This window comes from Leptonychotes weddellii, chromosome 4 (assembly GCF_054177405.1).
Source record: "Leptonychotes weddellii isolate Sample4059 chromosome 4, ASM5417740v2, whole genome shotgun sequence".
NCBI lineage: Eukaryota > Metazoa > Chordata > Mammalia > Carnivora > Phocidae > Leptonychotes > Leptonychotes weddellii.
The window spans coordinates 111,397,169-111,424,450 of NC_138372.1; the positions used below are offsets into that span (position 1 = coordinate 111,397,169).

The 27,282-nt window shown below is 39.0% G+C and overlaps 1 long non-coding RNA gene across 1 annotated transcript in view; it reads right to left on the minus strand.

Moving 5' to 3' along the window:
• Positions 1–27,282, minus strand: part of LOC115937285 (uncharacterized) — a 173,640-nt gene that overhangs the window by 49,600 nt on the left and 96,758 nt on the right. The window contains exon 3 of the long non-coding RNA XR_014144210.1: positions 24,371–24,475. This is a non-coding gene — a long non-coding RNA (uncharacterized LOC115937285). The remainder of the gene's footprint in view (positions 1–24,370; positions 24,476–27,282) is intronic.

A 27,282-nucleotide genomic window follows, 5' to 3' on the forward strand; every position in this document is an offset into this window, starting at 1 on the left:
CATCCCAAAACCTTGCACATCTATCATTAAGCTTATCACTTTTTTAAAAAAAAGATTATTACTTTGTATTAAAATGATTTATGTAGGGACACCTGGGTGGCTCAGTAGTTAAGTGTCTGCCTTCGGCTCAGGTCGTGACCCCGGGGTCCTGGGATTGAGCCCCACATCGGGCTCCCTGCTCAGCAGGGAGTTTGCTTCTCCCTCTCCCACTCCCCCTGCTCGTGGTCCCTCTCTCGCTGTGTCTCTCTGTCAAACAAATAAATAAAATCTTAAAATAAAATAAAATGATTTATGTATAGTTCATTCTTGGGGGCTTGGCAGATGCTCAATAAATGTTTCTTGAATAAATGTTTCCTAAATAAATGTTTCTGGAAGATAGAGCCAATGATCACAGAGAAGAGTGCGTGAGGGAATCCTTTCCAAAGATCAGGGTTAGCAGAAGCTTAATGAATGTTTCTTGAATAAGTGGCAGTTGAGTAGTTTGTTGCTAAAATAGCAGAATCTAACTATAGTTTACAGTCCTCACCTGCATGGCAGTGGTATTTCTATGCCAATAATGGGTCATAATTTCCAGAATTTATTTTTATACCTAATGGGTCACCCACATTCTGATGGTATCAGGGATTCAGTTTTTCCTTGCTGGCATATCAGAGAGGAATCCCAAAGTAGCTTGCGGACTTCCTAGCCTTAGAGGCAGAGCTGTGAGATGGAGATTAGAAGCCTAAGCAGTAGTAGTTCCTGTGGTGGAGGGAGCTAGTTATGGGCCAGTTGTGATAATGTCTTGTCTGATGGTACAACCATGGCTAAGGTATTAATGGCCCTTGACACAACTATGACATTTAGAGTATACTTATGGACTGTGATATGAAGTAACAGATACTTGTTAAGCAGTTTTTTGCCAAATACTGAGATTATTAGAAATTTGTAGGACTGTCTGCTCAGGAAACCACTTCCAAAGCTTCTCATCTTATAACTTACACTGTCTCTTCCTTGTGACTATCTTGGAACCCTACTACGCTTTTACATGACCCCCTGGGCGTGGTGGATTGGTTTGTGAGTGGAAGCATGAACCCAGAGGGACCAATTATCAAACTCCTCAACTTTAACTCATATTTAATTGCTCCAGAGATGGTCACCTGACCTAAGATTGACAAATAAAATTCCAAGATTGTTGGGCTTGGTAAAAGACATTTCGGAAGTCGTAAGATGCAAGACTCGGAAGATGAGTGTAATCATCTTTCAAAGAGAAAAGAAATGAAAGATGTATTCCTGGTAGATCAGAGGAGTACTTCCAGCTATTCCTTTGATCCAACTGCTCTCCCCACAGTTTTATCACACTGTTTTGGATACAGAGAGGCAAGAAATTTCCACTTTTCCTTATGGTTATTTGAACTGGATTTCTGTCATTTTCAAGGAGAAAATTTTACACTAATATGTGCCAGGCAGTATGCTATGTACTATGACACATAGACAAAAATACTATGGTTCATGTCCTCAAGAACCTGCATTCTAGTGAAATAATAGTGTTCATACATTATCTCATTTTTAATTTTAGATATATCATTTTAGTAGACCCTTGTCATTCACAACAGAAAAATGTGGAAATCTTTAGGAATTCCAAAGTTGAAAATATAGTAGAGAAGTAGACACTTCATTATGTGTTTTAAATTAGCAGATGAAATATTGGATTTGACGGCATATTCATTCCTGTCAGCACTAGAGACTCTATTAAATGAAACATCCTTCTATTTTATTTATCGAAAACTTTTAAGAGCCACATCTTTTGTCTTGGGTTTCTCTTCCATCACCAGCATAACTTAAAAAAGAAAATTTCCCCCTAAGGAACAAAGTTGTTTGAGTTTTAATTTAAATTTTAGTTAGTTAACATACTGTGCAATATTGGTTTCTGGAGTAGAATTCAGTGATTCATCACTTACATACAACACCCAGTGCTCATCAAAGTAAGTGCCCTCCTTAATACCGATCACTCATATAGCCCATCCCCCATCAACCCTCAGTTTGCTCTCTATCATTAAGAATCTCTTATGGCTTGTTTCCCTCTCTCCTTTTCTTTCTTTTCTCCCTTCCCATATGTTCATATGTTTTCTTTCTTAAGTTCCACATATGAATGAGATCATATGGTATTTGTCTTTCTCTGACTTATTTCACTTAGCATAATACACTCCAGCTCCATCCACGTCATTGTAAATGTCAAGATTTCACTATTTTTGATGGTTGAGTAATATCCCATTGTGTGTGTGTGTGTATATATACCACTTCTTTATCCATTCATCAGTTGTTGGACATTTGGGCTCGCTCAATAGTTTGGCTATTGTTAATAATGCTGCTATAAACATCGGGGTGCATCGAATCTGTATTTTTGTATCCTTTGGGTAAATACCTAGTAGTGCAATTGCTGGATCATAGGGTAGTTCTATTCTTAACTTTTTGAGGAACCTTCAAACTGTTCTCCAGAGCGGCTGCATCAGTTTGCATTCCCACCAACAGTGCAAGAAGGTTCTCCTTTCTCCACATCTTCACCAACACCTATTGTTCCTTGTGTTGTTAATTTTAGCCATTCTGACAGGTGTAAGGTGGTATCTCATCGTGATTTTGATGTGTATTTCCCTGACGATGAATGATGTTGAGCATCTTTTCATGTGTCTGTTAGCCATCTGGTTGTTTTCTTTGGAAAAGTGTCTATTCATGTCTTATGCCCATTTCTTAACTGGGGTATTTATTTTTTGGGTGTTGAGTTTGATAAGTTCTTCATGAATTTTGGATACTAATCTTTTATCAGATATGTCATTTCCAAATATCTTCTCCCATTCCTTAGGCTGCCTTTTAGTTTTGTTGATTGTTTCCTTCGCTATGTCGAAGGTTTTTATCTTGATGAAGTCCCAGTAGTTCATTTTTGCTTTTGTTTCCCTTGCCAGTGGTGACATGTCTAGTAAGAAGGTGCTGTGGCCGAGGTCACAGAGGTTGCTGCCTGTGTTCTCCTCTAGGATTTTGATGCATTCCTGTCTGACATTTAGGTCTTTCATCCATTTTGAATTTTTTTTTTGTATGGTGTAAGAGAGTGCTCCAGTTTCATTCTTCTGCATGTTGTTGTCCAGTTTTCCCAACACCATTTGTTGAAGAGACTGTGTTTTTTCCATTGGATATTCTTTCCTGCTTTGTTGAAGAGTAGTTGACCATATAGTTTTGGGTCCATTTCTGGCTTCTCTATTCTGTTCCATTGATCTATGTGTCTGTTTTTGTGCCAGTATCATACTGTCTTGATGATCACAGCTTTGTAAAATAGCTTGAAATCCAGAATTGTGATGCCTCCAGTTTTTTCTTTTTCAGGATTGCTTTGGCTATTTGGGATCTTTTGTGGTTCCATATAAGTTTTAGGATTGTTTGTTCTAGCTCTGTGAAAAATGCTGGTGGTATTTTGATAGGGAGTGCATTAAATGTGTAGATTGCTTTAAGTAATATAGACATTTTGACCATGCTTGTTCTTCAAATCCATGAGCATGGAATGCTTTTCCATTTCTTTGTGTCCTCTTTAATTTCTTTCATAAGTGTTCTATAGTTTTCAGAATACAGATCTTTTACCTTTTTAATTAGGTTTATTCCTAGGGATCTTATTGTTTTTGGTGCAGTTGCAAATGGGATTGATTCCTTGATTTCTTTTTTTGCTGCTTCATTACACAGATTTCTGTACATTGATATCCTGTACAGATACTTCTGTACATTGTATATCCTGTGACTTTGCTGAATTCCTGTATCAGTTCTAGCAAGTTTTTGGTGGCGTCTTTCAGGTTTTCTCCATAGAGTATCATATCATCTGCAAATAGTGAAAGTTCGACTTCTTCCTTGCCAGTTTGGATGCCATTTATTTGTTTTTGTTGTCTGATTGCTGAGGCTAAGACTTCCAGTACTATGTTAAACAGTAATGGTGAAAGTGGATATCCTTGTCTTGTTCCCCTAAGGAATAAAGTTTTAAAATAAACCACAAAAATTACTGCTTAAGCGACATCAGAGAGAAACCAAAGCTCTAATGAGTTGTATGTAGATGTTTAAAAGTTGACCAGGATCAGCAGCCTCACAATAAACATGATTTAAATGGATGTTTTGACCAAATGACAAATTATTTCATGTCATGAACCTTCAGGATGATCCTAATATAAAGGTAGCCACGAATACTAAATTATGGAATATTTATGTCCTATTGTATTTACAGATGAGGAGACTGAGAATCAGAGAAGGAAAATGAAACCAAGATAATAAACACATCAGTGAAGGAGACTAGACTTGGGCATCAATCATATTAGCGGGCCTTCTGATTTCAAATCTTTTGGTCTGTTAAAGTATGGAGAACAATAGATTTACCTTTATGGTGTATAAAATCTTTTTGGTGTACAAAATCTTTGACACTTCTCCCACTGAGAGGTGGACTCTCTGTCTCTTCCAATTAAAATTAAGTTGGCTCCCTGACTGTTGTGATGCATAAAATATAGTGGAAATGATACTCTGCTAGTTTGGGGACTCAGAGCTTAGGAGACTGAGAGCTTCTATGTCTTGTCACTTGGAACACTCATTTGTGGAAGCCAGCCTCCATGAAGAAGTATGCTACCCTAAGAACACCATGTTGTGAGAAGCCAAAGCCATATAAAAAGGCCCTGGAGGATGAAATACCATGTGGAGCAAGAGAGACAAAGGAACACTGAGATGTTAGACCTATGAGTGAGACATACAAGCCATCTTTGAAGTGGACAGCCAGCTCCAATGACCCCAGCTGATCAACAAAAGGATCAGACACAAGTTGCCCAGCTGAGGTCATCCTGAATGTGCCTGAATTCTCAACCTTCAAAATTTGAGCAAATGAAATAGTTGTTTGGGATACTAAATTTTGAGGTGGTTTGTTAAGAAGCAATAGATAACAGGAACCAATATATAGGTACCTAGTAAAGGTGTGTTGCCATTACAAAAACCTATAATATGTGGCATGGATTTTGAGACTGAATGGTGGGCAGAGACTAAAAGGTGTTAATGGAGACTGGAAGGACAGGAGGTTATTACTGAGGCTTGGCAGAAGGGCAACTCATAATGTACAGTTGCAGAATGTTTAGCAAAACTATCACCTGAAGTATTTTGGAAACATAAAATAGACCCAATGAGCCAGCGGATCTTGATAAGTAGGTTGTTAAAAGTGACAACTGGTTTATGTATCTGCATACGATAAAATATGCATAGGGGGAAATAAGCTAATGAAATTATCTTTTTTTTTTTTTTTTTTTTTTTTTGCAGAATTCATAAGAAATATATAGGAGCCAAGACTTGCTGGCTTCAAAAAAAGAACTATTTCTCATCGGTTTTCCAGCTAAGAAAACATTTTTAAAGCACAAAATAGCCTCAGGAATAGATCAAAACCAGGGTGGTAAAGCAAAGACAGGGCAAAGATAAAGTCGAACTGCAAGTATAAATCTCTTTAATAAGATCTCAGAAAAGTTTAAATTGATGCCTCATAGACTCTATCAGCTAGACTTTAAGAGTGTGCCTTTATAGTCCCTCTGCTAAACAACAGAGTTTCTAATAATTTTAAGGATATTGTCCCATCCTTAAGTAATTTTGCATAGGGCCAAAGGTAGAGAAGAGCCTATCTCAAAAAGATTTATGGGAATGATTTTTATCTAACAGAATGGATTATAGTTTTATACACAGGAATCCCATGATGTTTTTAAAAGAATTATAGCACCTTGAGATGAAAGGGTCAGAGAAAATATAAAATTAAAAAGATGCCTCTTGATCCTTAAACTAATAGAGGAAGGATTCATGCTGAGAAACTTACTCAGTAGAAAACACAGACTACTTCTTATGGAAAATGAGAAATGACTTACAGGGCAGAACCAAGAGCCACGGAGCTGTGTACCAGGGTGCAGGACCAGGGTTTAATGAAGGAACTGTAACAGTACCTCTCTGAATGTCAGCGTTGTTATGAAACAGTGACTGTGCCTCCTGTTTTCTCCCATTTTGAAGGTGCATGTCTACACTTGCTTGCCCCAGCATTATACATTGGTGTATGAGTGTGTGTGTGTGTGCATATGTGTGTGCGTGTGCACGTACGTGTGTGTGTGTGTGTGTGTGTGAGGGGGCAGGTAACTTAAGTCTTTAGTCACAGAACTTCAGGTTAAGAGGACATATACCTGAAGAACCAAATCCAAGGAGGTTTATCTGCACCTGGCTCTGAGATCTGCAACCTTAAGCCTAAGCCTAATGACATAATGGGATGAGACTTTTGGGGATTGGGGAAGTGGGTTAGCACATTTTGCATGTGGGAAGAATATAAATAGTTTGGGACCCTAGGGCAGACTATGGCAGATTAAAGACAACCACTAATTCCTTGATACTCTTCCCATGGATAAATGGGGAGTCTGCATTCCTCCCCTTGAAACTGGTTAAAATCTGTGACGGTTTTAATCAAGTGAGTGTGGCCAAAGTGAAACTATACCAGTTTCTGGATCCAGGTTTAGGAGATGGGCAACTTTCTCTTCTTGTTTCTTGGAACTCTCAATCTTGGAAGCTAGTCACCACTAGAAAAGTATGCCTATCCAAATACCAGCATGCAGTGAGAAGCCCAGTCAAGTGAAGAGACCCTAGAGGATGAGACATCATGTGTCAGGAGAGAAAGCTAAACAACCAGTGTGCCAAATTCCAATGGAATAATCATCTTAGAAGTAGATCATCCAGTCCTTGCCACCCCAACTGATGCCTCATGGATCAGAAACAAACCCTTCCTGAATTCATGATGTGTAAAAATCATGAGCAAAATAAACTAAATTTACTACATAGCCATAGGTAACCAGAACAACTTCTACTTCATTTTTTTTTTACCACTTCTACTTTGAATTCACTATTTAATCAAAAGCATTTGCCCTTCCCATTCATAAAAAATTGTTACTTACACAAAATTTGAATCTATCTGACCTTATAATTTCTGGCCAATAGATGTGACAGAAGTGATATCTAAGTTCTGACCCTGGGATTCTGCTCTTTCTTTTCTAAATGCTAGAGCTTGAAGAAATGAGTCATCCCAGATGACCTTGCCGCTGAGTCCCAGGCTGACCATAAACTTATGACCATAAACTTATGACAGAAGTGATATCTAAGTTCTGACCCTGGGATTCTGCTCTTTCTTTTCTAAATGCTAGAGCTTGAAGAAATGAGTCATCCCAGATGACCTTGCCGCTGAGTCCCAGGCTGACCATAAACTGATCTCAGCTGAGCCCTCCTTGGTGGACCCACCCTCAATTGCCAACTCAAAGAATCATGAACTAAAAAAAGGTTGTTGTTTTAAGTTGTAAGTTTTGAAGTGGGTTAGTTAGATAGCAATAGCTAACTGGTACAACACCCTTCTATTTGGTTTACTGTTAAACAAGAACAAAGAGAAGTATTGGTTTTTCTGTCCAGTTTTAGGTAATTTTTTTTAACTCCTGTTTCTTTACAAATTTGAGGATAAAACCAATAAACTAACTTTTAGTATTTCTATGTGGCACAATATGAGAACACAGCAACACTGTGACATTTCTGCCCCAAATCAAAACCCAAATCCAATTACAAAAAACATCAGGCAAACCCAAATTGAGGGACATTCTTCAAAATTGTCAAGGTCATGCAAGACAAGGAAACATTGAGAAACTATTCCATTGAAGCAGACTAAGGAGACAGGACAACAACATACAACACAGTTCTGGAATGGATAAAGAACATTTTTGGGACAACGGACAAAATTTGGGTAGTCTATGGATTAGATGGTAGTAGGGCATCAGTGTTAATTCATCAATTTTGATGGTTGTATTGTGGTTATGTAGGAAATGTCCTTGTTTATAAGAATTATGTATTGATGTATTTGGAGATTTGGGAGCATCACGTAGGAAACTTATTCTTAGTGGTTCAGTTTTTAAAAAGCTTGAAAAGAAATATTAAAGAAAAGAATATTAATGGTAGGGCAGTTCTGGTCCCATAAATATAAAGAACAGGTACCTCCCACTTAAGTCAATAATTTGTTCTTGATATTCAGACTTATTGCCCAAAAAGTGCTGAATAGGAGCCTATTTTCCATTATTTTAAATGAGAAAAATCATATGGTTGGCATATCAACTTAAAATACCCAACAGGAGTGCCTGGCTGGCTCAGTCAGTAAAACATGCAACTCTTGATCTTGGCATTTTAAGTTCAAGCCCCACATTGGGTATAGAGATTACTTAAAAATAAAATTTTAAAACAAACAACCTCCCCCCAAAACCACCCAACTAATTTCCTTAGCAGGGAACCAAACACAATAAAATGCCTAAAATGCCTATCTCTATATAAGAAATATCATGTTAGTATGTAACATGGTTAAAACATCACTTTCTAATCACCAAACAATTAATATAGTTATTAACAAACTTTTGCTTTGTATGTAACAACCAGATATAATCCCCTTTGCTGTCACTTAGTGTGCTTTAAAATGGTCTACACATTATGATATTAATATGATTATGATATTTTACTAATTTTATTTGACTCAAGACTTATTATTTATTTTATAATTCCTTATTAACTCAAGAAAATCTATCTGTGCTTTTGTTAAAAATATGAGTTTTGAGAAAAATATACAATTTTTCTATAAGTGGTGGTGAAAAATATTGTACTGAAAAATAAGTATTTTAGTGAAATTTATGTAGTAAAATCCAGAAAGCATTCTAATGAAAAAATTGTTACCTGTGGAGACATAAGGGTTATGCCTGCATATTATAAAGTTACAATTATTTCAGCTATAAGTCTTAAATAGATAGCTGAGTAAAACATAATAGATTGAACCTCAGAATTACATCTATACTGTGTAATGTTATAAATATTCAAATGAGCAAGATCACTGGCTAGCAATGAGAAAACAGTTTAGACCTATACATCTATATGAACACTAATTCAAGATAAATTAAAGAGTCAAACACTTTAAACAGAACATCTAGAAGAAAATGGAATCAAATTTGTCCATTTTGTATGTGGAGAAGAGTTTCCTAAGTTTAGAAGAAATAGAAGTCAATAAGGGAAAAATACACAGATTTCGTTACACTGAAACTTTAAAGTTCTGTGTACGTGAGTTTAAAACAAAACAAATATTTACAGCAAATAGGAGACCAAAGTATTAAATAGTAAGAGCTCTCACAAATCCATAGGAAAAACAACAAAGACACTGACAGATATGTGGGAAAGAGTGCAAAGAGTCAGTTTGTATGAGAAGATATACAAATAGTGAACCAAGTTATGGGGAAAAATAACTTTGCGAGTAGTCAAATTACGGAAAAAATTAACTTCGCTAGTAGTCAAAGAAATGAAAATCCTAACTGGGAACTATCATAAACATCTATTAAATTAGAGAAGTCATTAAAAATATCATAAACTCCAATGGCAATGAAGGGTGTGGTAAAACTAACTGGGTACTCTGCACATAACTAGTGTCTGTATAAACTAATAGAACCCTTTTGGAAAGTAATTTGGCCTGCTAACCCGGGAGCTATAAATATACTTTTTGGCCCATTACATTTTTGGAATTCACTATTCTTTTTGCACAGCAATGATCATTACAGAGTTGTTTTAATAGCAGAAGAAAGTGTCTGTGTTGGACTGGGGAGAAAACTAAATAGCTAATGGTGAAGTAAGCTATGGCATCACCACTTTATACCATAGTATTCAGTCATTAAAATAACTCAAAATGAACAAAAGTGATGAGACAACATTTTGTTTTTTCCTTTTTTCTTTTCTTTTTTTTTTTTCTTTTTACAGAGAGAGAGAGAGAGAGGGAGAGATCAGGGCGGGGAGGGGCAGAAGGAGAGGGAGAAAGAATCTTAAGCAGACTCCACACCAGCCCAAGCCCCATGTGGGGCTTAATCTCAGGACCCCAAGATCATGACCTGAGCTGAAATCAGGAGTCAGACACTTAACCAACTGAACCACCCAGGCACCGGGTCAGACTATGTTTTTTTTTAAAAAAAGTAGAACACAAAATTTTATACTGTGTATAATTACTCAACGTTGTCACATAGGAACCAATGCATACAAATAAATGGTAAGATTATATACCAGGATATTAACAGTGGAGGTAAGCAGTGATGAGGTGATAAAAGATTCTTTAAAAAATCTTTTCTCTGCTTTTCTGAATTAAAAAAGAACATATATTGCCTTTATAATTAAAACAAAACAAAAAAAGGAAGGAGGAGAGGGGACCTGGCTGGCTCAGTTGGTAGAGCATGCAACTCTTGATCTCGGGGTTATAAGTTAGAGCCCCATGTTGGGTGTAGAGATTACTTTAAAAAAGTAAAAATTTAAAAAAAAATTTAAAAAGAAGGAAGGAGGGGAGGGGAGGACAGGAGAGGAGAGGAGAGGAGAAGAGGGGAGAGGAGAGGAGAGACTATGTTCTATGTTCTGGTGCTTGTAGTCAAATGAGAAATTTTTCCTATACAACTATTCAATAAGCATCTCTGTAAGTCTGTGAAACAATCATACAGATGCTGGTGACTGCACTCGGGAAAGCATAACTTGATCCTAGACCACTGTAAAAAGCCAGAATCCTATAAGGAGCTGACGACAACCCTAGCAAGACTGAGTTCATGTACTAACCTGCCCAAGGAGACTTTCCATATAGTCATAGCTGTTGTAATACTTTACAAGGCTTCATAAACACATCAAATGCTTACTGGCCAGGAAATAAACCTGGTAGTTAGTTATTTTTGTTTATGCTCAACATAAAGTGTGTCTGTGTTTTTCAACTTTTCATAAGGTTAAGGTCACAGTGTTTTTCCATTATAGAGTTGCTCTTGGAAGAAAAAAAAATCAGCAGTCCCACCATATAGTGTGTTTTTAATGTAGGAATGGTCGGTAGAAGGATTCATTTTTTGTTTTTCAAAGATCATTTAAAAAGTTCAAATTGGATTTATGCTGGTCGTATTTTAAATCAAGGAAGTACATTGGTGATATCATTTTACTTGTAGCTTTGCTGTTCTTAGAGTGGAGGATGTTTAAAATGAATGTAATACAGTAGGGGGGTAATCTTCCATTTAGCTTTACAATTCTATCAGCAAAACGCCAGGGGAGAAGGAATATCATGTTCTCTTTGAATTGCGTTTTTGCAACCTGAGCTTCAAGTTCAGGTTTCTTGACGCATCCCTGGGCATTGAATCTGAATTAATTATTGTGTCCAATTTCCTCCACCTAGCCCCTGAGACAAGTGCAAACAGGCCATCAGTGGTTACCCTCATGGCCACTAGAGATCATATCAAAGGAAAGTGCAGAGCAGTACAATGTTCTACTGGTAAGAATTTACCCATTGAGAAAGATCGAAGGGAGAATCAGGTTGGAACAAATTGAAAGCTATTGGATACACTTAATATCTTCTAGTTTAATTACACCTTCCAGGTATGGATTAAAACACATCACAAAGAACTTTGCTATAATGATTGAAGGAGGTATTTTCTTTCTTTTTGTACTTCAGGAGAAATGAGCTGGCCACTATCTACAATATGGAAGGCAGGCCTCACACCAGGTTGTATGTGTATATGCCGGTCAGGTTGCTACCCATTCTTATGGGGAAAATCGTTCTTCAAGACAGGTCTAAGATTCGTCCACCTTAAAGAATGACTCATAAAAACAAAAAGCAGATCTAGGCTTTTTTGAAGTTCCTGCTTTTCTGAAGATTTGAAAGAAAATGTTACCATCCCTCAAAATGTGATTTCCTATGATAAAAAGTTCCTAATAAATAATGAGTGGATTAATAGAGGAATTTCATCATTTTGTCCTCTAAAAAGCATGCACTTGCTCTCTTTCTGTCTTGGTTGTTACCCTCCATAAAACCCAGTAATGAATCACTGAAAAGTTCCATCCTAGGGAAAGTAAAATATGATAGCTTTTCTTATTCTGTTTATTAGAGACATAAAAGAATTCCTTCCAATGTAATTCAGTGTTTGGGGCAAGTATTTAAGAATGACTTTGCAAATCACCTTTGAAGTAAAGAGGATGACATATTGAGTTTAATTTTGTATGAAGGAGTATTTTTAAATAAAAAAATAATAAATAATAAGTATTGCTATTAATAATAAAGTAATAAAAGTCAACTTCTGGTAGTGGGAGAAGATAGTCCTTAAAAACAAGTCTCTGAGGGATTGCCTGGGTGGCTCAGTTGGTTGAGGATCTGCCTTCAGCTCAGGTCCTGATCTCAGGGTCCTGGGATGAGCCCTGCTTGGGGCTTCCTGCTCAGCGGGGAGTCTGCTTCCCCTTCTTCCTTTCCCTTTGCCCTGCCCCCCCTCATGCATGCATGTAGGCTTGCTCTATCTCAAATAAATAAATAATAAAATCTTAAAAAAAACAACCACCAAGTCTCTGGGTAGTACATTTTTCTAAAGTTACAAAACATTGTGTCTGTCAGTTGTGAGTTAATACTTACCGTATTTTCTTCCAAAAATCAGAACAGATTCAAGATTAACTCTACACTAACATAAACCTGGCTTGCATTCCAATGTTGCCTTCTTGAATCAGAGAGAAAGTTTTAGGCTTTTGGCTAATATTCTGGGGAGTTGTGACTAATCTCAGATACAACTATTGTCAAGAGTTGTACTGTGTTCCCCCAAAAAAGATCTGGTTGTAGTTCTAACTTCCAGTACTGCACAATGTGACTTTATTTGAAAATAATCCTTATTGATGTAATTGGGCACAAACAGAGTGGAATAGGGTGGGCTCCTAATTCAATACAATTGGTGTCCTTATAAAAAAAGAATGTCATGTGAAGAGATAGGGACACAAAGGAAGACGCTGCATAAAGATAGGGGCAGAGATTGGCATTGCGCTGCCACAACACGGAATGCCTAGGACCATTGGAAGCTAGGAAGAAGCAAGGAAAGATCCTCAGAGGCTGTTGGGGGGAGCATGGACCTGCCAATACCTTAATTTCAACTTCTAGCCTCCAGAACTGTGAGATAATAAATTTCTATTGTTTTAAGCCACTGAATCTATGGTACTTTGTTACAAATGCCCCAGAAGATTAACAAATCTTAGAGGTAGGCCAGTGTTTGGGAGAGTGTCATTCACTATCAAGTATGAAATACCTCTTCTGCAGAAAGAAAATGGAGATAAAGAAAAAAATCTAATTTTTTCAAAACTATATTGAAGTTTGGGGTTGTTGACTATGAAATTTTGTGACTGGCTAGACATTAGGAATCTTCACTGAAAGTCCTAGTGTCTCAGCCATGTAATTGTGTCTTGATAAGATTGTTTAAGATGGGATAAATGACCAGGGTGACGGGGCACTCATGCTGTGATTAAGGCCTGGAGCCAGGTGTCTGCCTCCAGAAATTGCTTGTAGGAAATCAAGATTGGGCCCTTGCAGGGAAATGATACCCATCTTAGCTCTGGCCTAAGGATTCTCAGTTGGAAGTGGGGCCCAGGTGTGGCCTTGGGATTCTTGGCTGTTCCTAGGCTGTGAGGATGTGTCTGGGGCATGGCAGATATCAGGACAAAGTGCAGGACTGCAGCTTGGTTCTGTTTTGGGGTTAATGCTGGAGAGGCACACAGCGGGCTGATGCTGACTGCTAAAAGCTGGGCTGTGTTGGAAAGGGCTCTGATGCTCTGCCAGGCCCTGTGGACAGAGCTGTGATTAATGTTCTCTCATTAGGGAACTCATGGAAGAGTATGGGAATGAGGAATGGTCTTGAATTTGCTGACCCTGGACTGAGGCTGGCCTGTTGGGCTAAAATGGAAGGTTGAGAATTCTTGTTTCAAAGCTGAATAATCCAGGATGTTTAGCAGTTAGTTTATGATTTAGTTCCCAAGAGTCCTGGTCTAGGAAAGATTCACAACCTTCACCAATCACCTGGAAACTTGTAGCAGTCAGAATCCTGAGAGAAAGGACTCTCCCTAGCTGAGTAATTGAGGTGATTTTAGTAAAAGGACTATTTGCAAAAGATTTAGAGAGAGAAAAACAAAGGATATGGCTTACTTTATGCTAGTCAGGACAGGGAACCATTTCTACATTTCAGTGGGAAGCTACAGGGGAAGAGGACAATTACCAAAACTGGGAGATTGCTGTGTGAACGTGGCTCCTAATGGAAGTTGTGCATTCAGGAGAGACTTGCAGGCAAACGTGAGCCTCAAATCTCCTGCTAGTGACTCCCATTGGAAGCAGGAGGGTAAAGGAGCCCGTGGATGCAAACCACACATTCAGCCTTTGGGGGCACAGAGCAGGGGGAGGCCATGGATAAAGGGACTGCCAAACGCAGACATATTTTAGTCAGGATCCTTCTGATTGCAAGTGACAGAACTTCATTCTAATCTAACCGAGACAAAAAAGATTTATTGGAAGTCTCAGTGGAAAGTGCAGGCATGCATTTGAACCTCAGGACTCACACATTGTCACTTTGGGTTCTCAGCTCTACTTTTCCCCCCTCTATTTCTGCTTCCTACTCTTAAATCAGTTTCATTCATCAGCAGCTTCTACCTTTATACCTTTAACACCAAAGAGAGCCTAAGTCCCTTTGCCTATGTCCAGTGCGAAAAATCTCAGGATTGGCTTGTCTTACATCTGCTGAGTTCTAACAAACCAGCTATACCCAGCACTTTGGGGTGCTGGGACTGACCCCACTAGATCCATGTGCTTGGAGAGGTGGGAGGAAGAACTCCCCAAAGAAAAGTTGGCAATCCCAGAAAAAAAAAGGGGGGCAGAAAAAGAGACTAGGTATCCACTGCAGGAAGAACATAGAAGTGGCAGTGAGCCGCTTTCTCAATGGGGAAATCGAGCAGGTGGAGGAGCATTCTGTGCTATATACTGTAACAGGGGCTCAGGCTGAGACGTGTGGAGAAAAGGCAGGGTCGGGCTTTAACCAGAAGCTGTAACCTTTGCTCAAATTATTATCTTTCTTGCTGCTATGGCAGACACCTTACTACCTTTCAGGAGGACAAAAAGGATGAAATTTTCAGCCTGGTGTCTGACCCGAGCTTGGCTTTCTCATTGGATCATCATCACTCTCATGCAAATTGTGGTCCAATGTGACAATATATTTGCTGTTCTCCAGGAATGACCCACACAGCCATGTCTGGCTGACTGCTTTTCATGTATCTCCATCTTTCGTGATCTTGCTCATCATTCAAGAGCCTACTCAAATCTCGCTGTTGTCATCAGAACATCCCTGCTCCCACCCGCAGGAAGGAAGCTTTCTGTTCCTTATTCTTCTGTTACCATCAGAGACTATTTTAAATATTTGTCAAGGCCAGCTCTCCATTAGACATCTTTTTTTAATTATTATTTTATTTTTATTATTAACATATAATGTATTCTATATTTCAGAGGTACAGGTCTGTGATTCATCAGTCTTACACAATACACAGCGCTCACCACAACACATACCCTCCCCAATGTCCATCACCCAGCCACCCCATCCCCCTAACCACCTCCCTTCCAGCAACTCTCAGTTTATTTCCTGAGATTAAGAGTCTGTTATGGTTTGTCTCCCTCTCTGGTTTCATCTTGTTTCATTTTTTCCTCTCTTCCTTTATGATCCTCTGCCTTGTTTCTCAAATTCCACATATTAGTGAGATCATATGATAATTGTCTTTCTCTGATTGGCTTATTTTGCTTAGCATAATACCCTTCTTTATCTATGTCAGCCTTCTTCACCAGATGGTGAAACCCTAAAAAGAATGGGTCATCCCCCCCAACTCCCATACACTTGTGCCTGGCACAGGGCCTGTGTATTTTTGAATTGTTGAAAGAATTGCAGGAGAAATGGGAAGGAATGGGGATTTGAACTTAATTTTTTTTTTACTTGAGTACAGTTGACACACAACGTTACATTAGTTTCAGGTGTACAACTTAGTGATTCAACTTCTCTATACATTATTCTACGCTCACCACAAGAGTAACTGCCATCTGTCACCATACAACACTATGACAATATCATTGACTACATTCCCTATGCTGTGCCTTTTCTTCTCAGGGCTTATTCATTCCATACCTGGGAGTGGGAGCTAGAAGTTGGCTTTCAAAAAGCGTGCACTGCCTAAAACACTGAGCTCCTAACTCTACCATGGTTAAACATGTGATGAGTATTGTAAAGCAAATATATTTCCTTTTAGAAGCTGCTGTGCCTCATAAATGCCAGGGTTGAAATCCTTTAGGGAATATTTTTACAAGAACTTTTAGAAAAGTATTGATCGTTAAGCCAAATTGGTCAAATGTGCAAAGGCATCAAACACCATTTGCTTAACCAAATGGAGAGCTTGATCTGATCTTTGCAGCCGTTGCTATATTGTAACTCTTGTATTCAGACATTCACTCCAAAACTGGTTTATACTTGACTGTTAAGAAAGAGAAGTAAAACTGTTCATTGAGTGGATTGAAGGTCAATGGGCTTTCCTTCTTTCTTTTTTGGTGCTAACCACAGGTGTCTTTAACTGTATGAAGCCTTTCCAAATGACCCTTTCGGTTTCTACAGCTACTACGTTGTGAACTAAAGCTCAACAGTTTGTGGATTTGACAATTTGACTTGGTAATCCCCTAAGTAGAATCTGAAAAACAAAACAACTTAATATCTCTGTGAAGAGTTCTGCTGAAATTCAAGTAAATAAGTCTTCAGTTTTATGGCTACTAGTTAATAGCCCATCTGTGCCAGGCCATAGTAACCAATTAAATAAAATGTAGCCTCTAGTTATTAAAGTTTCCATTTAACAAAATTATCAAAGGAGGTAAAGGAGAGGACTTAAACTTTTTTGTTACTTATAGGACATCAAAGAAACAATCCCATCTTCCTCCTCTTTTCTCCATCAAACTAAAGAAGGAGAAAGGAAGGAAGGGAGGGAGGGAGGGAGGGAGAGACAGAGAGAGAGAGGAAGGAAAGAAAAAAATGCAAACATTTTCAAACAATCAAACCAGGAAAATTTTAACAATGTCTCAAGAATAGGTACTATGTTTCTTAGATGAAAATCTTTAATTTAGCTGAGTAAACTAGAAATAGTAACACTACTCCTCTTTTGGCTCTAAACCCCTATCGTGACATTTTATTGAATCTACATTTCTACGCTAATTGCTACAATTTTTCTAGAGTAAAACAGAACAGTAGTACAACAGTTGTGATGACACTCAAAGTGTTCAACTGTGACACACGAATGACCCACATTGTAAGGGAGGTTGGGAAAGAGGATATTTAATGTTTCCAGCTTCTATAGTAGAAGATGACAAGAGAAAAAAGGAAGTTAGGAATGACAACTGGATTAGCCAACCAGGTAAGAGACATGGCTCGCAGGTGGAATGTGTAAGGTATGTTGGAGGAAGGGCAAGTAGATGACATCTCACTGGGGCTGAGTATAGGTGAGAATTAAGAGATGAGATTAGAGAAGATAGCTTGGCACCAGGACCCTACCTGCCAAATGAAGGAGTTTGGCATTTATCCTTTTAGCAACAGGGACCCACTGGAAATTTGAGTAGAAGAGTGATATGCTTAACAGTGTTTGAGCACCAATAATCTGGCCAGAGCATTGAATGTATTGAAGGAGGAGTCTAGGAGACCATTGCAGTGGTCCCTCCATGAAGTGGACATGAGTGGGAATGGTGGCAGTAGTATGGAATAAAAAGTATGACCATGGAAGAGATCATAAAGTATGAATGGTCAGGACTTGCTGACTCATAGAGGACCAAGAAGAGGGAGCATCAAAGATGACACTGCAGCTTTACGCTTGGATAACTAGGAAAACATGTAATAGAAGTAGGAAATTAAGAAGGGAGCTGGTCTTAGGAAGAAGATTAGTTCAAGTTTAGATGTTGAGTTTGAGGGTTTAGATGTTGAGTTTGAGTCAGAGACAGCAGATAGTGCAATGGAAACATGTAACAGGCAGATAACACACAGCCCACAAGATATTGGACATTAAGAATAATGGCATTTCTGGTGCTGCTCCGGGACATATTTGGCGCAGGAAGTACTATGGTGTTTCCTAGAGGAGGGTTTACAGAGTGTTTCAGAGAAAGGCAAATAATTTTCTATATAGTCTGTACTCAGTACAAGTGAAGCCTGAAAACTTTTTGAGATTAGTAATAATGGCCCTCAAAACAAGAAGTGGACATTTCATGGCAGTAGGATGAAATATTCAGATGTGTATCCCAAAACCTGGGAGAGGAGAATCCAGGTGGTATAATAGCTGAGACAATTCCCACAACCACACTGACTAATTGTTATCAACAATTTCTGAGTGAGAAAGAACTAGAGTATTCAAAATCACCTGTATTTTTATATCTAAGCTACTCGTTCAGTAAACATTAGGTGTAGTTCTCTTTCTAAAAGATGCTGTCATTCCAACAAGACCCTTTGTCAGATCCCTAAGTTAAAGAACCTCTGCATTAAATTGTTACAGATAGATAACTAATCAGGGTAGAAGGGAACTAACTAACACAGTCAAGATGTTGTGCCAGGATTGACACGCCCAGCACAGACACCTCAGAATGCTGTCTCGGCCAGGCCCCTATTTTGGTCTGCCTGTGCCTGTTGCAGAAAAGCGGATGCTGTCTGAAGCTTAAGTGGAGCTAAAGGTGATCTCCCTGCATGCAGTCATTGGGCTTGAGGTTGAGAGGATTCAGTTAAGAGGTAGAGGAGGGGCGCCATGGTGGCTCAGCTGGTTAAGCGTCTGCCTTCAGCTCAGGTCATGATCCCAGGGTCCTGGGATCCAGCCCCACGCTGGGCTCCCTGCTCAGTAGTGAGTCTGTTTCTCTCTCTCCCTCTGTCCCTCCCCCGTTCATGCTCCCTCCCTCCCTCTCTCATAAATAAATAAAATCTTAAAAAAAAAGAGGTAGAGGAAATAGATGTGTTCATCAAATTTTCTATATGAAGTAGGATTACCTTTCTACTTAGAAAAAAAATTATTAATAAGAAAAACTTCTGAGCCCCCCAAATTAGAATATTCTTAAAACATCTTTTTGAAGGAGATAGAACAAGGTGAATGCAATCATCCTTATAATAGTGTAGTTTTGTTAAGTCAGTGTACCTCAACTTCCTTCCAGAGTTTTCATCTTCTCAGAGTTTATCTGTACACTGGGTTGCCAAGTCAACCAAGAAACATCCAGTAGGACTCAGACACCTAAACTAATTTTTATGAATGCCAGCCATAAGACTTCTTTTGCTTCATGTTATATAAAGCCCAGAGCCCAGCATTCACATTCTACTTCAGTTTATATTTTGAACCCTGTTTTCCTTTCATAGATAAGGATGGTTATGAATGTGTATAAGATATAATCGTATGTGGATTTACACTATTTATGTAAAAGATATAAGATGTATGTATACATGTATGGGGAAGATAGTATGTGTGCCTGTTTTAAAAATGTAAATGGGGCAAAAGTTACCCCCCCTAAAAAAAAGAATCCCAAAGAACAAACAATAACAACAAAAAGTCTTGATTATCCATATAAATGAATTAAAATTAGAGGCTAAGTTTTCTGACTTTTTTTTTTCCTAGAAAGAACAGACATGCAAAAAAGCCAATTGACCTCAGAGATTTCTTGAAAATGCCATTATTTTGTGCTCTGGCACTTTCTACAGTGGGAGTCCTTGTTAGTCAGGGGCATGGGAGAGGAGAGACAGCTGGGAAAGAGGGCAGAGACTACTGACAGTGGTGGGCCAAGAGACCCTTGAGGGTACAGAGGACACCAATGCTTAGAAACTAGCAGATGGGTCCACTGCAGGGAATGAGGCAGCAACTAGGCAATTCAACTTACCAAACATGCACCAACTCAAACTGTGATGAAAAATACAATCAAACCTCTGCTTTCACTTTCTCAACTTGTGGTCTAAACTCAACAGGAAAATTAAGATCTTGTCCTTTGGACCTGACAAAAATGCTTGAAAACTCCTCATGCCAGACCTTGAGTCCTATTAGCAAACAGGCTGTTTCAGCTCCTTTCTTGTTGGGGTGCCTTCTGCCTTTTATGTAATAGATCTCTTGTAGCTGAGGTACCTGGCTAGGACTCCTGTCTCTTGACACCCTAACCTTCTGCCTGGTGGGTCACTTGAATTTCTGGGCCACTAGGTTTCCTCATCTGATTCTTCCTCTTTCTCCTCTCAGAGTCTGGAACTCGTCTGCCCACAGACCTTCCTTGATCCTCTCTATCATTGACTTCTCAGCACTCTCCCATTCCTCTTCCTAGCTGAATTCCCAATCCTGGCTCTTAAGCCTTTCCATATTGTATCATGAAAATTAAGACCTCAAGGAATGCAAGTTCTTCAACTCCACACTTGGTCAAAGCTGGAACATATCTGTGATGTTCACCGCTGTTTGCCCAGCACCTAATAGTGCCTACATATGCTTGGCATACTATAGACACAAAAGAAAGAACAAAAGTTAAAATAAGTTGGTAATGTATTATTGACCCCAAATAGGAAACTTAAGATTTTTAATAAGGTTGAAACAAAAAGATGCTCTGCTTTATCAGCAGTTTATTAGAAAATTTTTTTAAAATGAAAAAATTCATATGCTTATAGTTAATTGAGATTTAAATCCTAGTAAGTCTTTCACCCTGGCCTCCTCACTGTGCCCCAAACACACCAAGTAGCATCCTGCTTTAGGGCCTTTGTATTTGATATTTCCTCTGCCAGAAATGTTCTTCCCTTAATTACTGCATGGCTCATGTGTCCTGGAATGTTTTTTTCTCTGTTTCTTGAATGGCTCATATGTTCACTTCCTCCATATCTCTGCTCAAATGTCACCACAGAGGGAGGCCTTTCCCTGACTCCCCAGCTAAAATAATAACACCCTACCATTTTCTAGATCTTTTGCTTTGCTTCATTTTCTCCCACCTGACACATCATATGTTTATGGGTCCATTTCTGTCTCCTCCCACTAGAATTTATAAGCTTCATGAGTGAACACCTTTGTTTTCTCCACTACTGTATCCTCACTCCCTGGAATGGTGCCTGCTTTAAGGCAGGTGCTCACTAGCTATTTTATTGAGTGGGTAATTCAAGGTAGGAACTTAAATATGCACTTCTCAATCTGATGGTTAAAACTACATTCTTTTTTTTTTTTAAAGATTTTATTTATTTATTTGAGAGAGAGAATGAGAGAGAGAGAGCATGAGAGCAGGGAGGGTCAGAGGGAGAAGCAGACTTCCTGCCGAGCAGGGAGCCCGATGCGGGACTCGATCCTGGGACTCCAGGATCATGACCTGAGCCGAAGGCAGACGCTTAACGACTGAGCCACCCAGGCGCCCAAAACTACATTCTTAATCAGTACTGTAGTTCAACTGAATAATCATTATTGTTGGAACATATAAGAAATCATGAAAGAAAATAGCCTATTGTATTTGATTCTACTGCATTTAACTACAGACTATGCTTATAAGTATTGTGACTTGAGGTACATTTTCCTCATTTTTATTTACCCTTTTGAGCCTCATTAACCTATTCTAAAATATGTTACTGCTTACTCAACAATATTTTATCTTCTGGCTAAATAAGACAGAACATCTGTCTCCTAAATTACATATAATAAGTGATAAAAGTACAAACAGTACAGACCCATGTTAGGAATAGGAAAAGCAGACCTCTTTAAAAAACACTCATGTTTAATCTTTAAATGGATTTTCTGTGGGGCTTTTGACAATCTGATAGCCAGAGTGCATTTACGAACTAATGCTTTTAAAGCCACCCACTAGTCATTCGTGAGTAATTCTATTGAAAAAAATTTTTTTGTCACATCTAATGGTAAGTCCCAAGCCCATGCTATGGGAAAGGATAAATCAAATGTGGGCATTTATCATGATATCATATATTAGACACCAGAACCTAACTGCTGGCTTCCCTGCTAAGTCAGAGCACCCAGAAAAGCATACATACACTTGTCATTCCTAGGAAGTTAATGATCAAAATGGATATAAAAGGATTATAAACAAAAATCAGGATAATTGAGGTGCGGGAGGGCAGGAAGGGTAATGTCCAGAGAATATCGTGTGGGTGGTTGAACAGTTGTCAGGTTCATAGATTTTTTTTAAGCCTCCCAAGCAAGATTAAAACTTTATTCTTTAGTTATTGAAACATAAAGCAGAATCTCCTGCCGCTCTTTTTCAAGTACAAACTGTTAGTAAAAGTACAAACTGTTAGTAAAATGTCTATACGGAAGCCTTGAGGCCTCTCCTTCTCTTCCAGAAGCTAGATTTAACAAATAAGAAGGCTGGTATGGAATCAGAAAAACACTTTCCTGGCATTAGGAAAGTTATTCAACTTCTCTGAGCCTCCCCACCTGTTAAGCAGAGATAATAAGAATGTATATCAGAGGTAATTGTAAATATTAAATGAGATAATATACACATGTGCTAAACTGGAGACTGGTGATTTAGTAAGCTCTCAATAAATTAATATTAATGATTATTTCTTCCACATTCTTTCTATAGCCTCACTTTTTCTCTCTGCTCCATTTCCTTTCCCTGTGTCTTTCCCTCACGACAGAGCCCGAACTGTAATTATTATTTGTAAATATGTATTGAGCATCAATCAATTACCATTAAACAATAGTTCAGAAGAGTCAATATGTATATGAGGATTTACTAAGCAATTACCAGAAGCAACAGGCTGGGAGAATCAATATGTATGTGAGGATTTACTAAGCAGTTACCAGAAGCAACAGGCTGGCCGAGAGGTCTCGGCCTGGTTGGGTATGCAATCACACAGCCGAGCAATGCAGGCTGTTACTCAGGTTGGGGCAACACTGCTGTTGAATTGATGGTGGTGGCTGGGCCTGACCGACTCTGAGAACAAAGACCTGAAATGTCTGGTTTCTTAGGAAGCCTGTTCCCATTTGGGAACAAGAAGTTTCTGGGTAAGTGCTTCCTGTGGTGGAGAGTGAGAAGGGCTCCTTTCCCTGCCTCCTAGAGTTCCTGAGCTCAGGAGAACAGGCTCTGTGAACCCTGGGGCATGACTCTTTCAGGATGTTTCTGAGAGGTAGGCCTATCCTGAAAAACACTTTCCTGGCATCAGAAACATTTGGCTCAACTATAGCTGGACAGGGAGCTGTGAAAGTTGTTTCACGGAACCCCTCTCTGTGCTTCCCTTGCTCATACTTTTGTCTTACCTGATCTCTGCTCCCTACTCCTTACCATGCCTTTCACAGAACTACTGCTCCCAGCTTCCAAATTTCTATATCAGCCATTCCGAAATGTTTACAATTTCCCGAAGGAGCCCTGTCTTCTCTCCTTTGCTTATTAAAGAGCTGCTTCCTCTGCCTTTAATGTGCTTCTTGGCCTGTCTCTTATTTCTCAAGACCTAGTCCTGGTACATTTCTGGGCAGTCTCCCTTCATCCCCATTGTACAACAAGGTGTCCCTCAATGTGTTCCCAAGGTCTCAGTGTTTGTAGCCATGGTGGCTCTCATCAGGCAGTCAGTATGTAACTATCATGACTATTCATTCTTCTGTAAGCGCCTTGATAGTACAGACCATATATGTTTGTTTAATCTCTGTGTCCCTAGTACATGGTATATACTATGTATACATAGTAGTGTCCTGATGCTTTGAAAGTGCTTAGTAAATGTTGGTGGAACAAATTAATAAGAATCTGAATTACATTCCTCTACATACTCCATCTGCAAGTGAGCTGCTGACTGCTAAATTGTTCAATAAAATAGTGTTGAAAAAGTGTACACTTTCACCTATCTCCTTTGGTGTTAAAAAGGTTAATACCTATTTGGCAACAAAAGTTTAATGAGGAGCCTTAAGTTCCTTGGAGGAAAGGGGCCATACATATTTTAAAATTCAGTAGCAACTCCTATCCATGGTTATTGTCACATTTCTCCTTGTGCTCTGCTTATAGAGAATTCAGATGCCCCAAACTACTTAATAAAGTGGTACAATTTTTAGGAAATGACTATTTATTACCCAACATTCTTGTAAGATGAAATAAAAGAGATATTTTAAATGAGCGAACAACGACGACGACAACAACAACAAAACTCCCAAACAATCATTGATTTGATTCACATACTCTCCACCCTCCAACTGGGGAAAACCAACTTTTTTTTTCTTAAAGAAGAGTGTGGACTGCCAACTGTTTCTGTTTTCTTTCCGGAGATAGTATGTCCAGACATCACATGCCACATTGCCATAGGCAGCAATTAAAGAAGATGGGTAGGACACAGATTCAGAAATGAATCTAAGAAAAATATTCATTGGGCATTGGTGGTTGCTCTACTTGGTTTCTGAGAAATCTACAAAGAGATCCTTGCTGAGTAATAGTGAGGGTTTATTGAACACAAAACCCTCCCCTCCCAAACATCTAGCTCTACTATGTCCCTTAATGTTTTTCAAAATAAACTCTTCCACCTACCTTTGCTTCAGGGTGCCCTTGGCATTGATGACTGGCCTTCCATAAATGACAATGGGTAGAGCTAGGGGATTCCAACTCTGATCTACTTTCCAACAATATTATCACCTAGAGTTTGTAAAATAAATGTAGAAGGAAAGGCATTAAAATCTTGAATTTTCTGGAAAGCTTCAAAGATGAGCATAAAAATATGCAATGAAAACAGAATGGTTGATATGCTTCTTGCCTCCCTGAGACACTTCCAAGAAAATGCCCTAAAAATGTCACCATAAAGAGAGACAACATTATCACTATCAGTGAAGAAAGTAAATATATAAATTTCTGAAGTGTAATGTACCAGCTAGGAGGTAATGCAGTTGTTGTAAAAAAAAAAAAAAAAAAAAAAGGCATGGTCTTAGACCAGGTTCAAACTCTGCTCTCTTACTTAGTAGCTGTATAAAATTGGACAAATTACTTAATTTCATGAAATATACCTTTCTTATTTTTAATTTGGATTCCTAACTACTTAACAAATTTATTGTTCATTCACTCAAGTAACTGATAAATGTTTGATTTTTGAGCAATTACTAGAAACCAGATACCATGCTGGGTGCTAGATATTCAACAACAGGATATGTTTCCCTCATGGATTTCATTGTCTAGGAGCAAAGATAGTTGAATAATAAAATCATTACAATATATTGTGACAACTGCCTTAATACTGGTACATTCAAGGTAGTACAAAGGTGAAAGTGGTTGGGTCCTCTTAGGACAATCAAGGAAGTCTTCAAAGAAGAGATGGAGTTTAAGTATCAGCTAATGTTTAACAGATGAGCAGAGATAGGGAATGGAAAGACTTTTGGTGCAAAAACAACAGAGTGGCCAGTGGCATGATGTGAAAAATTTAGAAACTTCAAGAGTTCAGGAAACATCGTGTGGCTCAACTTATTTAAGAAGTAGGAGAGGATTGGTGACCATCTGAATAAAAAGGCTTAGCAAAGAGAAGGATGACACCCAGGCTTTTTTAGGAAGAGACGCAGTTGCGGTTGATGTCCTTTACTGAGGGACACAGAGAAGGGGTATTAAGAAGAAGGGATGACAGAGATAAAGAGGCAATTTGGGGACAAGTTGACTGTGTGAGGGTTCTATGAAACATCTAAATGAAATATCTTGTAAGCAGTCCAATGTACCGGTCTGGAGCTCAGGAGAGAGAGCCGACCTGGAGATTCAGGTTCAGAACCCAGAGCCTCATATGTAAGACCAGATGAGCACTTGGATCTTTCCTCCACATAGACTGGCCTCAAGGCAAATGAGGAAGTCTGGGTTGTGGGGGTGATGTCCAAGGGGAAATCCATACTTTTGTTCAGAGTCTTTGTGGGGAAGAGGTATGCTTGGGAAACCCTGTGGTCCATCCTTACAGTAGACCTGCCATAAAGGAAAACCTGCCATAAATCAAAAAGTACTGCAAAATTATAGAAGTTATTTTATTTGCTTACATTTAAAAAAATATTTTGAAGGAATACAAAGACCACAGCAATACTTCTTAAAACCCCTCTTTCTCATTTGCTTCCCTTTAATCACAAACTGCTCCTTTAACCCTCCTACATGTCCTGAAAAGCCTTCCCCCACTCCTAGCCCCCACATCTCCTATTCACATATCCCTCCCACTTTCTCCTTATCCTACATCACTAAAATCCCCAAAAATGAGACTGATAAGGCAGGAAGAGGCTTCTTTGGAGGGTGAGGGAGGAGAAGAAATGAAACCTACAAAGTCAGGATCCTTTTAGAGGCCAGGAAGAGGAGAACGGTTGGAAGGACTCATGCATTAATAATATTGTTCTTGTTACAGTAGACTCAAAAGCCAGGCTGATCATCTAAATAAGTCATGCATGCAAAGAAGCCTAGCAGAGAGCAAGGATCCTTGTTCCAGGGAATGGGATAGAAACTAAAAAGAAAAAAAGGTTCTAAGTTCATGGGTGAAACGTGTTTCCTAAAGAAATTCCCTGGGCATCAGGCAACTGCTGCAGCAACTTGTATATGTTGCAGGGATCTCTGGTACAGGAGAAAGAAGCTATTAAAGTTTTTGCTAAGGCCTGGATATCATTGGAAGAAGATATAGAGTGAGAAGAAAACAAGAGTCAGGACAGAAGCTTAGGGAGCAGGTTGATGGAGAAAGTCAGTGAAGGATTCTGATGAGAATCTGTCAGGAGGTGGAAGAGAACCTGGAGTTTATGGTGTCTTGGAAATTAGGATGCATTTTTTTCAAGGAGACAGTTCCAAATGTCCCATAATCATCAAATTTGATACAGAATGGAAAGTAATCATTGGATTTGGCAATTGGGAGGTCACTGATAACCTTAGCAAAAGCATCTTCAGTGAAATGGTAGAGACAAAAGGCAAATTACAATGTGTTCATCGCGAAAAATGAAAAACTGGAGACATGAGGACAACCATCCTGAGAAGCCTGTCTGAGGACGGGAGACAACACAATAACTAGAGGAGTTTCTTCCCTCCCTGTCTCCCTTTCCCCCCTCTCTCTTCTCTCTCCCTCCATTTCTTCCTTCCTGATGGGCAAGATTTGAATATCTTTAAAGGTCGTTGGGTAGGATCTTGTGAAAAAGAGTCTAGAAGTTCAGAAAGGAAATTATAGAGATGGGGGTGGGGAGTACAAGGTTAGATTGAAGGATTCACCAGGAATAATAGAAGAAGGAATATGCTTTGCTCTGAGAGTAGAGGGAAGGAAAGTTTTGGTAGGAAAGCAGGAGGTCATCAGTCAGGAAGTTGAAGGAGTTTCTCTCTGCTAGCATTTGAGTTCTCTGCCAGGCAAGGTCATCCACTGAGAGTAAGGTATAAGGAGGGAGGAGTTGGGTAGGGGGACACAGGGAGAAGTTTGGAATAGTGAAAGTATAGAATGGGAGGGGGGACAAGATAAATGG